Source organism: Mirounga angustirostris, unplaced genomic scaffold (assembly GCF_029215605.1).
Source record: "Mirounga angustirostris isolate CCGP_5_RB_7025 unplaced genomic scaffold, mMirAng1.0.hap1 SCAF_1, whole genome shotgun sequence".
Taxonomy (NCBI): domain Eukaryota; kingdom Metazoa; phylum Chordata; class Mammalia; order Carnivora; family Phocidae; genus Mirounga; species Mirounga angustirostris.
In genome coordinates, this window is record NW_026991709.1 from 170,435,119 (window position 1) to 170,459,814 (window position 24,696).

The following is a 24,696-nucleotide window of genomic DNA, read 5'->3' on the forward strand; positions in this document are numbered from 1 at the left end:
TGAAACCAAGAGTTGGATGCTTAACTGGCTGAGCCACCCAGGCATCACTTGTCTTGATTTTACTTATATTTTGTTATAAGAATTAAATGCTATAAGTTTTCTAAGAGTACGGAATGCCTGTCACATGACAAATTTTAGTTATTCTTATTACTATTATTGTTATTATCCATTTTATTCCCAAGAGTGCCATTCTGCTCATTTTCAAGATGAGGACTGTGAGGGACATTGAGAGGACACAGCCAGCCAGTTGAAGACCTTTTTATCTTTAGAATGGTATAATCCAGTATGGATTAACCACGTGCAGCTATTGAATACTTGAAATGTGGCTGGTCTGAACTCACATGTGCTATCAGTATGAAATGCACACTAGATTTTGAAGACTTGGTTTGAAATAAAGAGTATAAAAATACCATGAATATTTTTATATTGATTACATGTTGAAATAACATTTTGGACATATTGGGTTAAATAAAGTACATTATTAAAATTAATTTCATCTGTGTTCTTTTGCTTTTTAATATATGACTATTAGAAAGTTTAAAATTACTAATGTTGCTCCATTATATTCCTATAATATAGGAACTGTGGGGACTGACAATTGGAGGTGAAGCCATCTTTAAGTACATATTCCACTGAGTGAGCTAATAAAGCTCTTTAAATTCCTTGCTCATCATGATCTTTCAGATTTAATTTTAATGACCACAGGAGGGAATTTTAGATTTTACTTATCAATGTAAAAAAAAATTAAAGCTGGTAATTGGTTTGCTTCTCAGATGAACCTAATTCTCCTTGACAGGAATCTGAGAGGCTTTCTGTTCCTCCATGTGGTGTTAATGGCCTAAAGCAGAGTACAAGCTTTAGAATGGAAGATATGAATCTCAGCTTCCTTGTTTAGCTGTGTGACTTCAGGCAAACTATTTAGCCTTTTGTGTCTCAGTTTCTTTATCTGAAAAAAGGGACAATAATATCTACCGAGTGGGATATATGCCTTCTGGATATAGTCTTTATCATTTTCTAGCTTGTTCTGTATTCTGGGAGGATGACCTATGAACTGTGTCAATGGCCATCCTTGCCCACTGGTTTCAGGTTCAGTTTGGACAGTGGGGGTGGGTACTCTATGGGCATCAGAATTCTGGGAGAGAAGTATGTGGATAAACTTCTCTGGAGTGAACACAGATATTTGTATTCCATGTTAAGGCAGAGAGCATCCTCTGTGAATGAGGCTCTAGGTAACCAGGTGGGCAAGATACCCATTCTGTGAATGCCCCAGTACTCGCTCAGTGGGATCTTGTACAAATGGCTAAAGGGCAAGGAGAGATTATTATCCATGAGCTCAACAACATAGACTTCCTCTCAAAAAAACTTGGTGTCCAACCTGCCCACAACAGAGGCTAATGCTAAACTCCTAGCTACATGTGACCACTTTCTAAAGGGAACAGATGGCCACTTGGTGACAGATTCATTACATTGGACCTCTTACTTCATGGAGGGGACTTTGATTTCTCTTCAAAGGATAAAGACATATTTCATGTGTATATATGTGTTCCCTGCTCTCTGCTCTTCTGCCATCACAGTAGTATCCCAATATCACTTCTGACCCAGGGTCACATTTCCAACAAAAAATGTGCCATAGTCAGCTCACATCTATGGAATTCATTGATTTTATCATGTTCCACATCACCTAGAAGCAGCTATGCCTTAAAACCAATGGATACAGTGTCATCCTTTGTAGCTTGAATGCTGAGGTCTGGAAACTAAGAAAAAAATTATGATTCTTTTTAAAGATGGTAAAGAATACTTTATTTAAGAGAGAATACTACAGGGTGCCTGGGTGGCTCAGTTGGTTAAGCACCTGGCTTTGGTTCAGGTCATGATCCCAGGGCCCTGGGACTGATCCCAGCATCAGGCTCCCTGCTCCGAGGGGAACCTGCTTCTCCCTCTCCTTCTGCCACTCCTCTTGCTTGGGCATTCTCTCTCTCTCTCAAATAAATAAATATAATCTTTAAAAAGAGACAGAGAGAGACTACTACAATGGGGTTTTATAGTAGGAGAGAGAAATTAGAATACTATAAGGAAAAGTGGGAATTTATAGCCAAGGAGCAGGGTGAGGGGCAGTGGATAGAAAATTACTAAGAGGAAACATCAGGGGAAAGGGGATTCTGGCTAACCCAACCTAAGAAAATACTTACTTAAGGCAGGCTAGGGACATTAGACATCACATGGGGGATGGTTATGAAGATGAGGATCCTGATCAGATATTGAGGATGGGGGATTATGGCTAAACTGATTTAGCAGGGTTCTTGCTAAAATTGGACAATGCAGAGAGCAACATGAAAGCTCAAATGTCAGGGCCTTGTTGAGAAGAGCACCCAAACGAGTGTGACTAAAGTTTGGCCAGGGAGACCCTCTTGGTCAGAACCAAGGATGAAGGTGGGAGTGGTCTGTTTTACAAATACACCCAATTCAAATACACCCAATAACCCATGGGAAGAACGAAGAGCTTTTCCTCCTCCTCCTCCTATTTTAGAGAGAGAGTGGGGTGGGGGAGGGCAGAAGGAGAGAGAGTCCTAAGCAGACTCCATGCTGAGGGCAGAGCAGGACGTGGGGCTTGATCTCACAACCCTGAGATCACAACCTGAGCTGAAACCAAGAGTTGGATGCTCAACCAACTGTGCTACCCAGGTGTCCCCATGGGAAGAACTTCTGCTTCATGTCCCAGAGATCCTAATGCTCAAAGAAAGAATGCATCCAAATGGGATACAGTCATGGTTCCAGTGAATTGGAAGCTGAAACTGCTCCTGGACATTATGTGCTCCTCATGTTGCTGGACCATAAGATAGAAGAGTTCACCATACTCGGTATGGTGAGTGATCCTGATTACCAGGGGAAATGGGTTAGTGCTACACAATTGAGTGAGGAGGACTATGTCTGAGACTTTAGGGATCTCCTGTGGTACCTCTTGCCCAACAGTCTTGGTCAGTGTGATGATGGCAGGCTAGGACCGGGGACCCAGAAGGGGTCCTGCAGGACCAGCCAGCAGGGTCCTTGGCTTCGTGAATGATGGAAATAAAAAATGAGCCAGCAGGAAGTGAGAGCAGAATTTATTGAAGAAATAAAAAAGCAGATACAGAGTGTCTGGGAGAATTGGAAAGGAAAGAAGCATGAGTCTTACCTTCATTTGGGGTCTGAGGATTTTTATTGAGGACAGTGGTCTCATGTACATGTCCCCTGAGGCATCTAGGAACCAGTTAGAACAAAGATGAGGGCCCAGGTGTTATTTATTCCTTGAAGCTAGAAAGCGGTGTTGAGATGTCTGGCACCAGTGGTCTGGAACATGCATGTGATAACTTCCTCTGGTCATTCTCACCTGGTTCTTCCTTAGATGTTATCTATTCTAAAGAAATCATTAATTCCTTGTCCTTTACAAGGAGGACATCATGAGGCATGTGTAGATTGGGGAGGGGGTGCAGGTCCTAGCAAGAATAGAAGCAGGAAAAGGAACAAAAGCAGATTTTTATGGAGTCCTTCAGTTTCCCTGTCTCAAGTGGACAACTGCAGCAACCCAATAAAGATAAATCTCCAAGAATTCAGATCCTTCAGGGATAAATATTTGGGCACTGTATCAGTGAAGAAGATCATCCGGTTGGGTTACAGACTGTGGGTAGGGGGAGCATGTGTAATAGTGGTGGAGGAACACTTGCTGTTGTGCTTACCAACTTAGGCTTTATGCTCAAATACAGAAGCTACAGGAAGTGGAACAGTTACATTTAATGTTAGTTATCTCCCCTCCTTCTTTACTCTGACATCTCTTATGAAGAGCACTGATGGCTCCTCATGTTTTCAATGACTACACTGACATCATCCCATCCTGATTTGCCATCTTTTCAATTGGGTTCAATTTAGAGTGGGTGATGAGGGGGTGAAAAGGGAGTGGATTGTACTGGATAACTTCTGTCCCCCCACCTAGATCTACCTTTTACCCTTTTCTAGCCTCTTCTGTGCTGGGCACTCACATGGGTTCCTCCAGTGGGATCCTTTGCCCTCTGGTTCCAATTGTGTTCATTCAGTGGGGGTGGAGGTGTGGAAGGTACTAGCAGGTGTGGATAGTGAGTTTAGAGTTTCTATCCCCTTGGCTATTTCCCTACTGCATCACAAAGGTTGACTGCTTAACTTCCAGGAGAGCCAAGTCTTCTGTTGCCATTTGCAGCCTCTCAGAGTTCCCAAAAGCTGTTGATAGCCTCAGATTACTGCAGCATTCCTCCTTAGATGACTTGAAATTCTTCTGGGACCCTGACTGATGTGCCTGCCTTGCTGGGTTGTTTTAAGGATTGGAGATAGTGAATACAAATCATTCGGTACAATGACTAGCACTTGGTAGGCACTCAAAATGATAATCCAATCCCCCCCATCCTTTTAAATTCTAAATTCAAATGATTGCTTAAAGAATTAGCACTGTTTTAGGGAATAAATGAGATAATGTACGTGAAAGTTCTTTGTAAAGTGTAAATTGCTATATAAGCAAGATATACTTATATTAGACTTCCAGAGTTTTAAAATTATTATTGAAAAAAAAAATACAGCCATACCTGTCTTGCCTTAATCAGATGCAATTAGATTTTTCTCAGAAATGGGGTAGGATAGAAACTTTAACTGCAGATTTCCATGCAAATCTCATTGAGTTAAAAACTTTGTTCATTTTCTTCTGGCTCTAGGTCTTTGGTTTTAGATTTCCCATTCCCATTTCCTCTTCTTTCTAGCCCAGTGAAGCATGAGTATCAAGATGAGTAGACGGAGTGTTAATTGCTTTTCTATTTCATTGTAGAAAAAAGGAGAAAAAGCAATGGAAAAAAGCATTTTGAAATATGGAAGAACCTATTAAGTCTGCACTATGGCTTTCCACAGTACCTTCTGACACAGGAAGGGAAATGGTGCAGCAAGACATACAGATGTCGATTTTCCTTCTGCTCTAGAACTTTACATACCATAAGTCAGAGTTATTAGGAGGACCTTGAAGGAGAGGGCAGAGAACTGCATCTTGGCCCAAGCCTTACTTTTTCATTTTCATGTGGCAAGTGACCATTAGGGTATTTATTTCTTTCTCTAAGCTTACATTTGCTATCCTGGTTTAATGAAACCCTTTTGTTGTGTCCCATGCTGTTTTATTGTCCTTCCAGATGAAATAGTTTGTAGAAATAATGTGAGCAAAGAAGTTAGCATTTGTTCATTAAAAATCGTGCTGTGGCACACTCCTTCCCAGGACAGCAGAGATTGCGTAGAGATAAGTGGTTAAGAGCATGCACCCAGAGACACTTAGTCCTGGGTTTGATTCCCGAGTTCCTCCCTTATCAGGCTGTTAGCTCAGCCTCAGTTTCCTTCTCTGTCACATGGGGCTAATAATTGTATCTTGTTGGGGCAATCAAGTGCAACAGTGACTGAACAAGCCCTTATAAAATGTCAAGTGCTGAACTTACTTAAGGGGTTATTATTTCTAAGCTAACAATCTCTCATAAATGCTTTTGACTTTCATCAAACTCTATTCTCCTTGAAATAAAGACCAAGAAACGCTTAGTAACTGAATAAGGCATGTGATGATACTGTCCACAAAAGAAAGTCTTCTGATTAAATAACGCATGTAAAAGTCTCTAGAATAGTGCCTGGCATATGATAAGCCCTCAATAAATGTTTGTTTCCTTCTTCAATAAAACATTGAAAATGCAGATTTTAACTTTTCGGAGGAGACTATCCATTACTAGGACATCTTTCCCATGCAGAAAGTACTTTAGTTGTAAGGTAATGGATGGTATTACCAATATGTTATATCCTGTAAGGTAGCTTTTACCTGGATCACCTTGTTTGACCCTCATAGCACCTGTATGAAGAAAGTAGAACAGGTTCTATTCTAATTATCCTAATATTGCACAAAAGAGAACCAAGGTTTGAGCAGTTAAATTTCTGACTCTTCCAAAGTCGTATGGCTAGACTCCTTGATGCTAATTTTGACCCATTCCCAAATACACTTGAGGGAAGCAGAGTGGGGATAGTTGTTAGCTTCCCTTTTCTAGGCAAGGATTGTGCTTGGCTGAGGAGTTATTTCTTTCTGGTGCTTGATGATTTATATTGACGATTATGGAGCTTAGGTTCATGACTGAACCTGTGGTAATGGTAGTACTATGAGGGTGGGGCAGGGGGTGGCTGTCCAGGCTGAGAGCTTAGAGGATGGGGGTGAGATAGTATTGAAGAGATAAATACAAAATGAGGTCTGAGCATAACTGAACTGCCATGGGGAATAGAAGAAGTGGGAGGGCAGGGTATTAAATTGCTATAGCATCATCTGTATCTGGTCAGGAGTGGATTTGGGGTCTACCCCTGCCTTTTCCACAAAGCATTCAAAACAGACATTCCTCAAGACATTTTTGGAGTCTTATGGAACTTGAAAACTAGAAGGACCTCAGAGGTCATCCTTAGTGTTCCTTGTATTTTATGGATAGGAATTCCTAAATTCATGTAGCTTGTATACTGGAGCTTTATTTCATAAATAAATGCCTTTATAGCATTTATTATGTGTTAGGCACTGTGCCAGGTGCTTACAAATAATAATTCATTTATTCCTCACAGTGACTCTAGCATAAAGTTACTACAGGTCCACAGTTCCTTATTTGCAATTCCGAATTTCAAAAAAAATTTGGAAAAACATAAAAGTTCTTGGAACATTGGTACAAACTCATTGGTGGCAAAACCTGATCTGAACTGATACAAATCTGGCTAATTGTCTTTGTACCATGTAGTTAAATAACATACATTTTGCTTCAAAACATGTCAATGGTTTTGTTATGAGGTATTGCCCAAGACTTTGTTGCAAGTGTTAAACAATACTTAGTAAAACCTCATACCTTTCCAAAATCCAAAAAGTTGTGAATTTCAGAAAACATCTGACTCTGAAGATTTGGGGTAAGAGATTGTGGAATCTGTATTATTATTCCCTCACCTACCGAGGCAAATAGATTGCATAACTTGTAAGGGTAAACGGTGGCATTTATGGGAGTCTATGCTAGGAAGTCTGGCTTGAAAGTCTGGTCTTATAGCCAACATAGATGCTCTGATCCTCACCACATAGTCTTCTTATGACAAGGCCAACCATATATATTTAGAGACTGCCATTTATTGCTTTGCCCAGGTAGTCTGTATGCATATCATGTGAGTTCAGAAACCCCTTAATTTCATTCCCTATTGTCACCACTTTAGTTCTGCCCTTATTTATTGTCTCCACCCATTTGTTTACCACAGATCAGTCAGGGTGATCTTTCAAAATGCAAATCTGATTTCTATTATACCTACTCTATCAACCTCTGTTTCCATGTTTTCCCATTGTGTTTATAAGAACCCAAATCTTCCACTTAGCGTGGTTTAACTCTGCCTGTCTCTCCAGTCTCAACCCATGCCAGAGCCCCCAGGCATTTTGTGCTACAGACACCCCTACCTTCTTTCAGTTCCTTGACTACATTGTGGTCCCGCTTGCTACAGGGCCTTTTCAGGTGCTGTCTCCTCTTCCAGGAAGACTCTCTTTATCTAGCTCTCCCACCTCTGCCATGCCCTAGTGACCTCCACCTTACTTTTCAGGCCTCAGCTCAAAGTTACTTTTATAGGGATGTTTTTAAGTCATAACAGTTTCCATTTTACACTTACTTGTGTAATTATTTCATGAACATCTATCTTCACTTATGTAGTGAAGGCAAGAATTATTTCCTTCTTGCCATGAAGGCAAGAATTATTTCCATTTTTGTTCACTATTATGACTTTATCCTCAGTGTCAGTCATCTGGTAAGAGATGAATACAAATTTGTTAAATAAAATGAAAGAATGACGTTTGGGCAGAATGTGAGGTTTATTTTTTTATTTTGTTGAGTTAGGTGTAGAGGTTTCAGAGATTTGTGTATTTGTTCATGGACAAAACTATCCCCACCATCTTCTTGGGTGTCATAAGAGTTGGAATTTCAGATGTTCTTTAAAAGTTAATGTCTGGGGGCGCCTGGGTGGCTCAGTTGGTTAAGCGACTGCCTTCGGCTCAGGTCATGATCCTGGGGTCCTAGGATCGAATCCCACATCGGGCTCCCTGCTCAGCAGGGAGTCTGCTTCTCCCTCTGACCCTCCTCCCTCTCATGCTCTCTGTCTCTCATTCTCTGTCGCAAATAAATAAAATCTAAAAAAAAAAATAAAAAAAAATAAAAAAAAGTTAATGTCTGGCCTGGAGGACTTAAGCTTTCACTTCCGGAACTGCAATTTCTAAGGGCCTTCCTTTCTTGCTCCTATTGACATAGAAGGGACATTTGAAATGAGAAGCAGAAGAGAGAAAATACACTGCTTTCCTGAAAGTTCAGATAGCAAACCAAGTTGTATTAGTTGCTCAGCTGGCTGCAGCCCTCATATTAAGTATTATTAGAGCAGCAAGGGCATTTAGCTGTTATCTACAAGTCTTATGCTGAAGCTGGGGTTGTCTGCAGAGAGTAGTGCTGCCTTTTGATTATTTAAATGTATATATATTTGGGGCACCTGATTGGCTCAGTCGGTTAAGTGTCTGACTTGGTTTTGGTTCAGGTCATGATTGCAGGGTCATGAGATCAACACCTGAGTTGGGCTCCAAGCTCAGTGGAGAGTCTGCTTGAGATTCTCTCCCTCTGCCCCTCCCCCCAATCACACGCACATGATCTTTCTTTAAAATAAATAAATCTTTAAAAAATTTTAAGTATATTTGTGGAATTACTATAAAGGTCTCTAGAAATCTGTCACATGAAAATTTAGTAAATATTCAAGTGATCAGTTTTTCTAATATGTTGTCCCAAATTCCCTCTTTTCTCTATAATTCATTCCCTCTAATGAAAAGAAACACATTTTTTATTTACAGATTTGTTGAATGCAGTAATCCATTATTTGGGGGTAACTGCTAGAGTATCTCACCTTGTTGGTTTCCAACAAAGCTTCCCAGATTGACATCTCACAATTTGAAAATTAAATGCAATATAAAAGCCATTAACTAAACCTGATTGGTAAAGGGGCATTGGATTAACAGTTGTTATTGAGTGGTTTTTTTGCTTGTATTTTCTTAAATATGTCTTGAAAACTTTTCTCAGAATGTATTCAAGGAACTATATTGTCTTAGTTTATTTCTAATAATGCTATTTTTTTTCTTCAGCTTTGATTTTTTTTTTGACATAATTAGAAATACTAGTCATCATATTATCTTGAGGAACTTATCACCTATGTGGCCACCAATTGGCTTCCCTAGCCCCACATTTCTCTTACCTGATTTCCCTCTTACCTTCCCAGACTTCTTTCAACAGAATTTCCTCTCCATCCTAGGAGGATCCAGCCAATTCCCTGGTCCATTAACCTGGGCACCTTCTTGACCATGTCTCTCCTAGGTTTGCCATATCCAGTTGCCCAGAATGTCTGCTGCTTCTTCCTCATTCCTAATCATGACCCTAAACAGTACTGCATTCCAAGGCCTTTTCTAAACTTAATAAATACATAAGGAGCATTTGTTATGTACATGACCCTTTATAATGGGTGTAGGAGCGTGGACAGTGCTTAAGAAGATGGTGGGGTAGTCTGGTAGAATATATGTGCACACCTGCTTGGCAGCAGTGTATCCTGGTCATTACGGATGCAGATTCTGGTGCCATACTACCTGGATTCAAATCTTGGCACAGTGTCCAGCACAGATAAAACACTCAATTATAATTATTGATTCATATATCCAGGCTTCTGATCCCTGCTCTGTCACTCTCTCAAATCCTTGAATCTCTGGTTTCATAAGACAATGTGAACAGAGAAAAGGGCACAGAGTTTGGAGCTAGAGGGTTGAAACTCCACCATTTATTGCAGATGAGTTAATTAAATTCTTGAAGCTTTGGTTGATCTCTTCAAAAATCATCTATTCTCTGAAGCTACTCAAACATCAGCCTACCTTCCAACTACCTGCAACTTCTACCTTCTCCTAGCTCCTCAGCTACTGTTTTGCTGATAAGTTCCTTCTTGATGAGTTTTTATAGTTTGCAAAGTACTTTTCACAAAAACCATGTAATTAAGTGTGAAACACGTGGGGCATTATTCTCATTTCTATTTTATAGATATGGAAACTCAGGGCCATGGGGATGATAAAACCATCCCAAGTTGGTGTAGCTATAAATCTTGGAAATGAGACTTGAACTTGCTTCTCTGTGGTCTTTCAATTCCACACAAGCCAATGAGTTCAGTTTTTTATTTACCTGTATCATTCATTTTTCTTAGACCCCCCTGTGGTTTTCATCAACTCTGAGCTCCTCATTATGAGTCAACTGCCCTCCTGGGAATCATACTTAATGCAGTGAGTGATGATGGGGCAAGGATGTATAGTAAGTGGCCTCTAGGCCTTGTATATATTCCCTCAACTCCTTTTTTTGCACTATATGAATCTCTTTGGCTTCTGAGTTTTGTTTGATAACAGAAGTTCCAACAGAGAAAATACAGACATTACTTGGTGTAATGGCTTGTGATGGATATGAATCTTCGGGCGTCAAAAGGCCAACCCTGGTAGAGAGAATAATAACTCCCAAAGATAGCTACATCTTAATTCCCAGAACCTGTGGTTGTGTTAGGTTATAGGGCACAGGAGAATTAAGGTTGCTAATCAGCTGACCATAAGTTAGAGTATCTTAGATTATCTAGGTGTGCTCAGTGTAATCACAAGGATCCTTTTTTTTTGCATTTAAAACTCTCCATTATCTGATTATATATTTTTTAAATTTTTTATTATTATGTTAATCACCATACATCATTAGTTTTTGATGTAGTGTTCCATGATTCATTGTTTGTGTATAACACCCAGTGCTCCATTCAATACGTGCCCTCCTTTATACCCATCACTGGGCTAACCCATCCCCCCATCCCCCTCCCCTCTAAAACCCTCAGTTTGTTTCTCAGAGTCCATAGTCTGTCATGGATTGGTCTCTGCCTCCGATTTCCCCCGCTTCATTTTTCCCTTCCTACCATCTTCTTTAATTTTTTTTTAATTTTATTTTATTATGTTATGTTAGTCACGATATGATACATCATTAATTTTTGATGTAGTGATCCACGATTCATTGTTTTTTTTATAACACCCAGTGCTCCATGCAGTACGTGCTCTCCTTAATACCCATCACCGGGCTAACCCATTCCCCCACCCCCCTCCCCTCTAAAACCCTCAGTTTGTTTCTTGGAGTCAATAGTCTCTCATGGCTCATCTCTCCCTCGATTCCCCCCCCTTCATTTTTCCCTTCCTTCTCCTAATGTCCTCCATGCTATTCCTTATGTTCCACAAATAAGTGAAACCATATGATAATTGACTTTTCTCTGCTTGACTTATTTCACTTAGCATAATCTCCTCCAGTCCCCTCCATGTTGATGTAAAAGTTGGGTATTCATCCTTTCTGGTGGCTGAGTAATATTCCATTGTATACATGGACCACATCTTCTTTATCCATTTGTCTGTTGAAGGGCATCTCGGCTCTTTCCACAGTTTGGCTATTGTGGACATTGTTGCTATGAACATTGCGGTGCATATAGCCCTTCTTTTCACTACATCTGTGTCTTTGGGGTAAATACAGGAGTGCAATTGATGGGGCATAGGGTAGCTCTATTTTTAATTTTTTGAGGCAACTCCACACTGTTTTCCAAAGTGGCTGTACCAACTTGCATTCCCACCAACAGTGTAAGAAGGTTCCCCTTTCTCCACAACCTCTCCAACATTTGTTGTTTCTTGCCTTGTCAATTTTTGCCATTCTAACTCATGTAAGGTGGTATCTGAATGTGGTTTTGATTGGAATTTCCCTGATAGCTAATGATGATGAACATTTTTTCATGTGTCTGTTAGCCATTTGTATGTCTTTTGGAGAAGTGTCTGTTCATGTCTTCTGCCCATTTTTTGACTTGATTATTTGTTTTTTGGCTGTTGAGTTTGAGAAGTTCTTTATAGATCATGGATACCAGCTCTTTATCTGTAGTGTCATTTGCAAATACCTTCTCCCATTCTGTGGGTTGCCTCTCCTACTATCTTCTTTTTTTTTTTTTTTAACATATAATGTATTATTTGTTTCAGAGGTACAGGTCTGTGATTCATCAGTCTTACACAATTCACAGCACTCACCATAGCACATACCCTCCCCAATGTCTATCTCCCAGCCACCCCATCCCTCCTACCCCCCACCACTCCAGCAATCCTCAGTTTGTTTCCTGAGATTAAGAATTCCTCATATCAGTCACAAGAGTCCTTAAGAGTGGAAGGAAAATTGTCCAGAGGAATGGCAGTGTGAGGAAGACATGGCCAGACATTGCTGATTTTAAAGATGGAGGAAGAGGTTCAAGAGCTAAGGGATGTGGGCAGCCTCTAGCAGCTGGAAAGGTCAAAGAAACAGATTCTCCCTTAGAGACTCCAGAAAGGAAGGAAGCCTTGCCAGCACCTTGATTTTAGCTTATTGAGATCTGCTTCATATTTCTGAACTATAGAACTGTAAGATAATACGTCTCTCTTTTTTTTAAAGATTTTATTTATTTATATGACACACAGAGAGAGAGAGAGAGAATGCAGAAGCAGGGGGAGCAGCAGGTAGAGGCAGAGGGAGATGCAGACTCCCCGCAGAGCAGGGGGAACCCAATGCAGGACTTGATCCCAGAACTCTGGGATCACGACCCAAGCCGAAGGCAGTCACTCAACCAATTGAGCCACCCAGGCACCCACGATAATACATTTCTGTTGAAACTAATATAACAGTCTATGTTAACTATACTGGAATTAAAAAAAATAAAAATAAACAAGTAAAACCACTTATATCTTAATAAGAAAATAAACTTCTGTTGTTTTAAGCCCCTAAGTTTTGGAAATTTGCTACAGCAGCCAAAGAAAACAAATATACTTGATATATGCAAATAAATAGAGCTGTTGTGAGGGGTTAATGAATTAATATAGAAAAGTAATTGAGAAAATCCCTAGACTATAGTAAACAAGAGAGGGTAACATTATTTTTCATATTTGTAATGTTTTAAAATCTTTTTTCCTTTTCTCATTTTTCCATTTCATTCTATTTCTGCTATTATATCATTTGTCCCATACACTTTTCAGCCATTCCCTAAGTCTTTTTGCTGTGTGCAGTGACTTAGTTCAGTAGGTGAATGTGCACAACATGCTGAATAAAGAAAGGGTGTCTTTACTGCAGTATCTCTTTCACCAGCACGCACAGAGGAAAGGCGAATTGGGGAAGCCACACAGTGTATTGGTCGAGCACTGTCCGTTAAGTGTTGGAGTTGTAAAGACCTTGCTTTATATCAATTGAGTGATCTTGGGGATGTTTCCTAACCTTCCTGAGTCTCTGTTTTTTTCTTTGTGAAATGGGGATCATTATAATGCCTATATTGCACATCTGTTGTGCAGATGAAAAAGATTATGCCTGTGAGCCCTTAGCATAGTACCTGGCACAGAGCTAAAAGCTCAACACCCGTTACGAGGTTTTATTACTGGTGTTGGTGTTTATTGATTGATTTCTCTGGGAGCCACTGTCAAGAAGTTTGGGTATGGAGATTACAGACCTCCAGCATGTTATCTACAATGAGCACACTGTGAGTGTCTCATAAATATTACATAATATTGGGAACAGGCATGTTCTTGATTCTAAAAGATTGTGACAGATAAATGGAGGGTAGAGGATAAAGAAGTCTTTAAAAAACAGGCAAATAAACATACACCTGAATAAAATATTTTAACTGTTTGCTACAGCATTTGGACAGGTTTCAGAGGATGGGATACTGATGCCAGAGAGAATAATATAATTTGACAAGATGGTGGATTATCATGGTATTTTTGCTGCAGTCATCAAGTTTTTCAGTTTCTACTGATCTTATGTTTCCTTTGATGATTTCTGGACTCAGCACTGACATTTCAAAATATTTTATCATTTATATGATAAATTCCTTAAATTGAAGCTGTGTTGTTTCAGGTGATGGTAAGATTGCTTTGAAAGCCATATTAAAGATCTGCATTGAAATTATGTTCATATACTGTTCTTTTTATCATTTTTGGCCTGCACTCACTTATTTAAAAGTTCTTTATCATACAAAGTGTCAGCCAAACAAATGGTATTGCTCAAAAGGTCATGCTTGAGTTTTCTCTGATGTGATTAGTTTTATTGGTCTTTATTATTTCTCATTCTTTTTTAAATGTATTCCTATTGATTGTTTTGGAAATGGATTGGTAGAGACTAATTTTGTGGTGGATGGCAGTTTTTAACCCACAGAAAAGGTAATTGTAGGGCTTCCAAATTATTTCCGAGCCAGTGATTATGGTAGGTCTTCAGTTTTCATTTGAAGGATTTTATAGGTGTTATATTATTTCACAAGCTTGTGTGTATTTTATATTTCTCTTACACTGGAAAGGTGAAATTATTAACTGACACAGGTCATGTTGGGTGCCAGTTATTCCATGTTTTAGTGTACATCTTGGGAATTGTTTGTCCTCCACTCTTCCTTCTGTACTACTTAATAAGATTAATTTCCTTCCAGCTCTGAAATCTTATGACTATTCCTTTCCCCAATTTCAAAGGCATATCATAGTGGATAAAGGAGGGCAATGGGGACTCTGTAGGTTGGGAGATTCTAGGATTGTAGTCCACCTCCTAAATTGTGCTATAAATTTGTACATTCCTCCTAGCCTCTTTGATATTTATTTTCCCATTTTTCAAATAATAATTGCTCTGCTTCTCTCTTAGAGATACAGTGAGAAGCAGATTATGTGTGCAAAAAGAGTGGACTAAAAATGCAAAGGAAATGATGGATAATTAAGTAGCAGTTTCAAGCTAGTAACTAGGTCAGTAATATTGCATTTGAGAGGAGAGCAGATCTGATCCCCAGGTAGTTATTTGGTATTATAGTAGTGCCACTGGAAAACAGCCACGTGCTGCGAGTTCCCTGGGAAATACATGATGGGAGGGAGAAGCATGTCTGTCCAGAGCTGTGGGCTAACTCTGAGACTAGTCTTGGGTCAGTTCCAGGAAGGGGAGAATATTTATGAAACCCTCAGCTGACCTCCTGCTCTCTTCTATCTAGGATGCTCATCTTCTTCCACCAAGCATGACATTTGGAAAAGATATATTTGAAGACTACAAATCTGCTGAATCAGCAAAGGGGATCACTGAGGTGACCCTCACTAAACCAGATAACCCTACCACTTCCCATTTGTTACCTTGACATCTGTCACTGCCATGAGACATTGAGGAGGTAATTTCATTTCTTTGAATCAGTTTTCTTATGCATAGAATGAGGAGGTTAGACAATAGACCTAGACATTTCATATAAACTTTTTCAACCTGTTAATAATAATACCTACTGAAAATCTTACCCATAAGGTTGTTTTATGGATTGAATTGTGTCCCTGCCTTAAAAAGATTATGTTGAAGTTCTAGCCCCAGGACCTCAGAATGTGACCTTATTTGGAAATAAAGTTCATTAAGATGAGGTCATAGTGGAGTAGGGTGGGCGCCAATCCAATATAACTGGTGTCCGCAGAAGAAGATGGCTATGTGAAGATATAGAAAGGAGGAATGCCATGTGACCATAAGGGCTCAGATTGGAGTGAGGCAGCTATAAACCAAGAATGCTAAAGCTTTCTAGCAAACCACCACAAGCTACAAAGAGGCAAGGAAGGATTCCGTTACAGGTTTCAGAGGGAACATAACCCTTCTGACACCTCGATTTTAGACTTCTAAACTTCAGAACTGAGAGATAATAAGTTTTCATTATTTTAAGCCATCTAGTTTGTGAGTTCTTTGATGTGGCAGCTCTAGGAAGCTCATATAGATCACTGTACACAGTGAGACAGAAGATGAAAAACAATTTGAAAATTAAAATGCCAGTGGTGGTTACTTGATACTCTCTTGTTTTATGTCACTCACGATTCCAAATGCAGTATTGACCTTACTCTAGGCCAGTTCACCACTTACGCTGCAGGAATAAAAGAGAAGGAAGAAAAATTAAGATGCAAGAAGGCCAGGTCTCTTCCCATCTGGAAACATGTCCACACCCTATTATTCCATTAGCATGAAAAGAAGAGAAGACAGAAGGGAGCATATAAATGGTGGTATTTCATTGCTTAATAGCCCCCCTCCACTTGCAAACATAGCCTAGTATCCTGGAATCAGGTCTCATCCTTAGGAGTATCACTGAGGGTAGAGGGAGGAAAAAGTGAAGAACTTCCTCTCAGTGCATCTATTAAGAAACAATACAACGTTGACATGTGCTTTTCCCCTCATCCTGAGAACATTTGTATGGAAGTGTGAGTAGGAAAGGGGATATAGTAATATTTAATTTGGGGTATTTGCCTTTTAAAGCTTTTTCAATCATACACTTGGGTGAGTGTGAATAGTAAGAGGATGGAAATGCTGCCCATCATGGGAAATACCACTTGCTTGTTGGTTCTGGTCCTGAGTCTTAGCTATAAGGTGAGAGCTGGGAGATGTGCAACACTGGACCTACATTGAGCTCTGTGCAAGGGAGGAGTGTGAAGACAAAAAATAAAGCAGGATAGAGGAATCATGGCAGCTGTATAGCCCACTGGATGGAAGTGGTTTGGTTCTGCCTGGGAAGGACAGGTAGTTTCCAGTTATTTTAATCGTCTTCTTTCACTACCTTCTTCTTTCCAACCTTCTTTTGCCATAGAATATGGTACATTTGGTCCTTCTGTAATTATTTGAGTACTGGTATTAGAGGGATATATGGGTGATTGTATGCAGCAAGTCATTTTAGCAGGTAGACTGCCAATATCAGCCAAATACAATTGTCAAGCTTAAGGGAAAGTAAGTCATTTTATATCTATCTGGGGGAATTAATTTTTCCTATATTTCAAAGACAATACTTGTATTTGAAAATTGTGTTTCCCTAAAGACCAGTGTTTAGTGCCAGGCCTTTGACAGGTGCTTTCATATACATCATTACCATTTACAAAGCAGCTCTGAAATTCTATTTTTATTCCCATGTTGCAGATAAGGACACTGAGGTACAGATGCTCAAGAGTTGATATAAAAATTATCAGTTTCATCATTGTATTAACAATGTATTGCTTTTAGAATTGTGATTGAGATACTTTTTGCTGGATGATATGTCAGGTTCTAACTAAGTTATTTCTTAATGTTTCCTCTTAAGCAGTCTGTTTTGGTATCATGCCATTCACTGAATGTTTTTACTTCTTCATCCCTGCTCTGGGATAGGAGAACATTCCCACACTTCGAAGGTAGCCAATGAAATATGAGTAGAAGTGACACATTGTTACTTCCAAGTAGAAGCTTTAAGAGCTGCTATGTGATTGATTTTGCTCTCATTTTCCCTCTGTCATGGCAACCAGTTTTGTTTTGTTAACTTGGGCCCTGGAGTTAGGAATGTGTGGAATAATGCCCTTAGCCAGCCTGAAACATCTGTATAGTGAGGAAGAGGAATAAAACTTTGCTTTAAGCCACTGAGATGGTCAGGTGTTTATCATAGCAGCATAGCTTAACATATCCTGACTCATACAGCTGTGTGACTTGGGTTTCACACTACAGTTATTTTTTTCCTTGGTTTTCAAACCTATACCTGTTAGATTATAGACTTCTCTTATAAAGGATCTATATGGCCTTTCTACTCTGTGATTTTATTTAGTGCCTGCTTAGGAGTTTTGATGATGTAAAGGTTGAAATAGTACAGACTGATAAGTAAATTTCATTTTGCAAATGTTTATTGAGTTCCTACTATGTACAAAGCATTATGCAGGATCCAGAGATAAATGATGTAGATAACCTACCTCAGGGAGCTTATAGTCTAGCAGAAATGGGCTAAACTTATACATGAGATGTATAATGAAATGTACACAGTTTATTCATTCAGTTAAACATATTTGTTGAGTGCTGGGGATTTAGTAGAGCAAAAAGAGATATTTTCATTGCCTCATGGACTTAGGGGCTAAAAGGGAAGTTCATATTAGTCATATAATTATATATAAAATTATAACTATGAAAAATACTACAAACAAGAGATTCATGACACTTTGAGGGCTTATTAAAGGGGGATTTATTTAATCTACGGGTCTAATGGAGAGTTCAGAGTAACTTTGTGGAAATGCCTTGGGCTCAGACAGATATCAAGCCAACCTGGGATTTAAGTTCTGATTCTGCCAACTTTGAGCCATAAGACCCTGCCCAAGCCATTTCACATTTCAGGACAGATTTAATGCCTATTTTGTAGGAGAGTTGAGAGAGTGAGATAAGCTTTTGTTGTGACAGTGTGTGTAGTATATGCTTAATGAATGTTAGTTACTGATCTTCCTTCCCCTATGTGATTGATTCCATGTGACTAATGCAGGAAAAGGTAAGGTAGAGGGTGGGTGTGTCTGGAGGTCAGATATATCCTCATAGAAGAAGTGGCACTTGAGCTCAGACTTGAAGAAAAGAAAAGGCTTTGGTAAAAATAATTGTAATCATATGATGAGATGATAATTATAAGAAACAGTCAATATTAGTAGTTAAGATCATAGGGTTTAGAATAAGACAGACCCCAATTAAAATCTAGGATCCATCACTTATTAGCTCTGTGATCTTTGGCAAGGGACTTCTTCTCTTTGTATGAAAGTTTTCCCATCCATAAATTGAGGATAATATAAGTACCTATTCTTTAGGCTTATTGTGAAAATGAAACGATAAAGAAATGTAAAATATTTAATATAGATTCTGGTAAATGCTCAGTATAAATAGCAGCCAGTATTTACTCTTATAAGCAGGGAAGGAATGATCTCTGGGTTCTTTTTGTGCTTCAGTGCTAATGCTTTGTCTGACTGCAAGGGGCTGATGTCATTGAGTCCAGTGTGAGATTTACTGTCTCCTTAGAGTATTAATACCCACCAATTAATAGTGACAGTCACTAAACATTTAGTACCTAATGAGCTGCATCTCCTCAGTATGGGTGGAGTGACATGGCAAAGGCACTGTATAATTCAGCTCACCAGACTTCCTTCTTGCTGGCTTTCTATGACCTCCCCACTGGGCTGCCTGAGGGGGTTGACTTCATTTGAAAAATGCATTTAGAAATGTCAGTGTCTGGAAAGCCCTGAGCTCTAAAGCCTCTTTGGAATTGTGGATGCAAAGAATGTCAGAGCCTTTCTCTAGTGAGTTCCTAATCCCAAATTCTCATCTTAAAAATGGGGAAAATAAAGGTTACAAAAGGGAATGAGATTACCAGGGTCACACTGCTGGGGATATAGTAATGATGAAGTTAGGCAAGGTCCCTGTTTTTATGGAGGTAATGATCCAGTCAAGGAGGTAGAAAAAAAATGCAGGAAAACAAATAATTCCAGAAGTGAACAGGGTACAATTATAAAGAATGATGAACTTGGAGGATATTTTATACAAGGTAGCCAGGGAGGTCTCACTGAAGAGTTAGCATTTAAGTTGAGATTTGAAATATATAAAAGCACCAGCCATGCAAAGATCTGAGGCAGGAGAATTCCAGACATAAAGAATAACAAGTCCAAAGTCTGTGTAAGACACGGATATACTTTGATGTGTTTGAAGCTGAGTGTGGCAGAAGCCCAATGACCTAGGGTAATACTGGTCAAAGAAGTTGGTAAGGCAAATTTGGAGGTTTTAGGCCATTAAAAGGAGCTCAAATTTCATTGTAAGTACAAAGGGAAGGGAGCCTACTAGAAAGTTTCAAGCAGTGGAATGACAATATTTGATTAATGATTTAAAAAATCATTCTGCTGTTGTGTTGAGAATAGGCTATTGGATGACAAAAAATAAAAGCAGGGAGATCAATAGGAATTTATTTCAATAGTCTTAGATGAGAGATGGTAATGGAGCAAACTAAGGTAGTAGACTGGAGGAGAGGGAGAGAAATAGACAAACTGAAGATATTTTGGAGATAGAATTGGCAGGATGTTGGGAAAGAGTGAGGTAAAGTGAATGAATAATCAAGATTGACTCTGATTTTTGCCTTGAGGAGCTGAATATACAGCAGTGTCACTTACTGAGATGAAGAAAGCTGGGAGAAGACAAGATATGGGTGTATAAGATTAAGAGTGTAGTAATAGATAAAATGAGTATGAGATGCCAGCGTGACATCCAAGTGGTATTGTCTACTCTAACCATCACGATCATTGGCTATAAGCCTATGGCGAAAAGTAAAACTTCATGATGCACTTCCCTACCCAGTGCCTGCAGATAGTTTGCTAATTGATTGCAGCACTCCTTCCTGAGAAGCCTGTATACGGACTTACAGTCCTACTCATCATAGTGCTCCTGGAGCCATACCACTACTCCATTGGTGTTAGTATTCCAAAGACATCTCTTGGCCATTCCTACTATGTTGTATTAGCATCTTTTCTTCATTGACCATCTCAGCTTACTATTGGTTTTACTGTAAAAGTTAGAGCGAGTGAAATATGATTCATTTTTGACATTTACTAAGAGCCACTATGCATGTCCATTGCTCTACAAGGTGCTGGGTGGGAGAATCAATTAATATATGGCTTGGTCCCTCCCTAAAGAAGTTTACAAGGCATCCATTGGGGGGGGGGGATTAAAGGACATTACAGAACAGTGTGTAATTAAATGTCCAGATGAGTGGTCTGAACAGTATATTTAGAGGAGGATGGGATTGCCATGTGTTAAAGCAATTCTAGAAGTGCTCTAACCTCTAGAGAGAGGTGAGGCTTGATCTGGTGTTGAGAAAGAATAGGATTTGGATGAAAAGAGGAGAGGATGGTGTATTCAGATAGGATAGGCAGTCTGATTAAAGGATTGAAGAGGGGAAATGGGAACTAGGAAAGAGGAATCTGGCCATTATGGGGAAGGAAATTGGGGAAAAAAGCTAAAATAATGGTCATATTATTATTGTGACTTTACGACAAGCCTCTGATCTTGGCTTAAGTGCTGGATTATTCTTCTGAGTAGCATGAGTTCCCATCTCCCATATTCCACTCTCATTTTCCTGGCTATTGGCTACCTGAGTAAGCCAGTGCTCTATATGTTAAGGTTTTTTTTGCCCCCCCCCCTTTTTTTTGACAACAGTGTGCCAAATTCATTAACAATTTTTTTTTAAATTTTTTTTTATTCCTATGTTAATCCCCTTACATTACAACATTAGTTTTAGATGAAGTGTTCCATGATTCATTGTTTGTGCACAACACCCAGTGCTCCATGCAGAATGTGCCCTCCTAAATACCCACCACCAGGCTAACCCATCCTCCCACCCCCCTCCCCTCTAGAACCCTGTTTGTTTTTCAGAGTCCATCGTCTCTCATGGTTCGTCTACCCCTCCGATTTCCCCCCCTTCATTCTTCCCCTCCTGCTATCTTCTTTTTTTTTTTTTAACATATAATGTATTATTTGTTTCAGAGGTACAGATCTGAGATTCAACAGTCTTGCACAATTCACAGCGCTTACCAGAGCACATACCCTCCCCAGTGTCTATCACCCAGTCACCCCATCCCTCCCACCCCACCCCCCACTCCAACAACACTCAGTTTGTTTCCTGCAATTAAGAATTCCTCATATCAGTGAGATCATATGATACATGTCTTTCTCTGTTTGACTTATTTCACTCAACATAATACCCTCCAGTTCCATCCACTTCGTTGCAAATGGCAAGATCTCATTCCTTTTGATGGCTGCATAATATTCCATTGTATATATATACCACATCTTCTTTATCCATTCTTCTGTCGATGGACATCTTGGCTCTTTCCACAGTTTGGCTATTGTGGACATTGCTGCTATAAACATCGGGGTGCACGTACCCCTTCGGATCCCTACTTTTGTATCTTTGGGGTAAATACCCAGTAGTGCAATTGCTGGGTCATAGGGTAGCTCTATTTTCAACTTTTTGAGGAACCTCCATACAGTTACCCAGAGTGGCTGCACCACTTTGCATTCCCACCAACAGTGTAGGAGGGTTCCCCTTTCTCCGCATCCCCGCCAACACCTGTCGTTTCCTGACTTGTTAATTTTAGCCATTCTGACTGGTGTGAGGTGATATCTCATTGAGGTTTTGATTTGGATTTCCCTGATGCCGAGCGATATTGAGCACTTTTTCATGTGTCTGTTGGCCATTTGGATGTCTTCTTTGGAAAAATGTCTGTTCATGTCTTCTGCCCATTTCTTGATTGGATTCTTTGTTCTTTGGGTGTTGAGTTTGATGAGTTCTTTATAGATTTTGGATACTAGCCCTTTATCTGATATGTCATTTGCAAATATCTTCTCCCATTGTGTCGGTTGTCTTTTGGTTTTGTTAACTGTTTCCTTTGCTTTGCAAAAGCTTTTTATCTTGATGAAGTCCCAATAGTTCATTTTTGCCCTTGCTTCCCTTGCCTTTGGCGATGTTTCTAGGAAGAAGTTGCTTCGGCTGAGGTCAAAGAGGTTGTTGCCTGTGTTCTCCTTTAGGATTTTGATGGACTCCTGTCTCACATTGAGGTCTTTCAACCATTTGGAGTCTATTTTTGTGTGTGGTGTAAGGAAATGGTCCAGTTTCATTCTTCTGCATGTGGCTATCCAATTTTCCCAACACCATTTGTTGAAGAGACTGTCTTTGTTCCATTGGACATTCTTTCCTGCTTTGTCAAAGATGAGTTGACCATAGAGTTGAGGGTCCATTTCTGGACTCTCTATTCTGTTCCATTGATCTATGTGTCTGTTTTTGTGCCAGTACCATGCTGTCTTGATGATGACAGCTTTGTAATAGAGCTTGAAGTCCGGAATTGTGATGCCACCGGCTTTGCTTTTCTTTTTCAATATTCCTCTGGCTATGCGGGGTCTTTTCTGGTTCCATACAAATTTTAGGATTATTTGTTCCATTTCTTTGAAAAAAGTGGATGGTATTTTGATGGGGATTGCATTGAAGGTGTAGATTGCTCTAGGTAGCATTGACATCTTCACAATATTTGTTCTTCCAATCCATGAGCATGGGACGTTTTTCCATTTCTTTGTGTCTTCCTCAATTTCTTTCATGAGTATTTTATAGTTTTCTGAGTACAGATCCTTTGTCTCTTTGGTTAGATTTATTCCTAGGTATCTTATGGTTTTGGGTGCAATTGTAAATGGGATGGACTCCTTAATGTCTCTTTCTTCTGTCTTGTTGTTGGTGTATAGGAATGCCACTGATTTCTGTGCATTGATTTTATATCCTGCCACTTGACTGAATTCCTGTATGAGTTCTAGCAGTTTTGGGGTGGAGTCTTTTGGGTTTTCCACATAAAGTATCATATCATCTACAAAGAGTGAGAGTTTGACTTCTTCTTTGCCAATTTGGATGCCTTTGATTTCTTTTTGTTGTCTGATTGCTGTGGCTAGGACTTCCAATACTATGTTGAATAGCAGTGGTGATAGTGGACATCCCTGCCGCGTTCCTGACCTTAGGGGGAAAGCTCTCAGTTTTTCCCCATTGAGAATAATATTTGCTGTAGGTTTTTCATAGATGGCTTTTATGATATTGACGTATGTACCCTCTATCCCTATACTCTGAAGAGTTTTGATCAAGAAAGGATGCTGTACTTTGTCAAATGCTTTTTCTGCATCTATTGAGAGGATCATATGATTCTTGTTCTTTCCTTTGTTAATGTACTGTATCACATTGATTGATTTGCGGATGTTGAACCAACCTTGCAGCCCAGGGATAAATCCCACTTGGTCATGGTGAATAATCCTTTTAATGTACTGTTGGATCCTATTGGCTAGTATTTTGGTGAGAATTTTTGCATCCATGTTCATCAGGGATATTGGTCTGTAATTCTCCTTTTTGATGGGGTCTTTGTCTGGTTTGGGGATCAAGGTAATGCTGGCCTCATAAAATGAGTTTGGAAGTTTTCCTTCCGTTTCGATTTTTTGGAACAGTTTCAGAAGAATAGGTATTAATTCTTCTTGAAATGTTTGGTAGAATTCCCCTGGGAAGCCATCTGGCCCTGGGCTTTTGTTTTTTGGGAGATTTTTGATGACTGCTTCAATTTCCTTAGTGGTTATAGGTCTGTTCAGGTTTTCTATTTCATCCTGGTTCAGTTTTGGTAGTTGATACATCTCTAGGAATGCATCCATCTCTTCCAGGTTATCTAATTTGCTGGCATAGAGTTGCTCATAATATGTTCTTATAATTGTTTGTATTTCTTTGGTGTTGGTTGTGATCTCTCCTCTTTCATTCATGATTTTGTTGATTTGGGTCATTTCTCTTCTCTTTTTGATAAGTCTGGCCAGGGGTTTATCAATCTTGTTAATTCTTTCAAAGAACCAGCTCCTAGTTTCGTTGATCTGTTCTACTGTTCTTTTAGTTTCTATTTCATTGATTTCTGCTCTGATCTTTATGATTTCTCTTCTCCTGCTGGGTTTAGGCTTTATTTGCTGTTCTTTCTCCAGCTCCTTTAGGTGGAGGGTTAGGTTGTGTACTTGAGACCTTTCTTGTTTCTTGAGAAAGGCTTGTATTGCTATATACTTTCCTCTTAGGACTGCCTTTGCTGCATCCCAAAGATTTTGAACAGTTGTGTTTTCATTTTCATTGGTTTCCATGTATTTTTTTAATTCTTCTTTAATTTCCTGGTTGACCCATTCATTCTTCAGTAGGATGCTCTTTAGCCTCCATGTATTTGAGTTCTTTCCGACTTTCCTCTTGGGATTGAGTTCTAGTTTCAAA

General features: G+C 39.5%; 1 long non-coding RNA gene across 1 annotated transcript in view; it reads left to right on the forward strand.

The window, feature by feature from the left end:
- Positions 1-24,696, forward strand: part of LOC123833613 (uncharacterized) — a 273,703-nt gene that overhangs the window by 243,304 nt on the left and 5,703 nt on the right. The window contains exon 4 of the long non-coding RNA XR_010412104.1: positions 15,109-15,279. This is a non-coding gene — a long non-coding RNA (uncharacterized LOC123833613). The remainder of the gene's footprint in view (positions 1-15,108; positions 15,280-24,696) is intronic.